General features: G+C 50.1%; 1 non-coding gene across 1 annotated transcript in view; it reads right to left on the bottom strand.

The window, feature by feature from the left end:
• LOC126093562 (small subunit ribosomal RNA) overlaps nucleotides 1-601 on the bottom strand; it is a 1,909-nt gene extending 1,308 nt beyond the window's left edge. Inside the window, exon 1 of the ribosomal RNA XR_007521697.1 lies at nucleotides 1-601. This exon is cut by the window's left edge and continues 1,308 nt beyond it. This is a non-coding gene — a ribosomal RNA (small subunit ribosomal RNA).

Below are 601 nucleotides of genomic sequence, written 5' to 3' on the forward strand. Positions count from 1 at the left end.
GAATTACCGCGGCTGCTGGCACCAGACTTGCCCTCCAATAGATACTCGTTAAAGGATTTAAAGTGTACTCATTCCGATTACGGGGCCTCGGATGAGTCCCGTATCGTTATTTTTCGTCACTACCTCCCCGTGCCGGGAGTGGGTAATTTGCGCGCCTGCTGCCTTCCTTGGATGTGGTAGCCGTTTCTCAGGCTCCCTCTCCGGAATCGAACCCTGATTCCCCGTTACCCGTTACAACCATGGTAGGCGCAGAACCTACCATCGACAGTTGATAAGGCAGACATTTGAAAGATGCGTCGCCGGTACGAGGACCGTGCGATCAGCCCAAAGTTATTCAGAGTCACCAAGGCAAACGGACCGGACGAGCCGACCGATTGGTTTTGATCTAATAAAAGCGTCCCTTCCATCTCTGGTCGGGACTCTGTTTGCATGTATTAGCTCTAGAATTACCACAGTTATCCAAGTAACGTGGGTACGATCTAAGGAACCATAACTGATTTAATGAGCCATTCGCGGTTTCACCTTAATGCGGCTTGTACTGAGACATGCATGGCTTAATCTTTGAGACAAGCATATGACTACTGGCAGGATCAACCAGGGA

The sequence above is a fragment of the Schistocerca cancellata genome, chromosome 7 (assembly GCF_023864275.1).
Source record: "Schistocerca cancellata isolate TAMUIC-IGC-003103 chromosome 7, iqSchCanc2.1, whole genome shotgun sequence".
Classification (NCBI taxonomy): domain Eukaryota; kingdom Metazoa; phylum Arthropoda; class Insecta; order Orthoptera; family Acrididae; genus Schistocerca; species Schistocerca cancellata.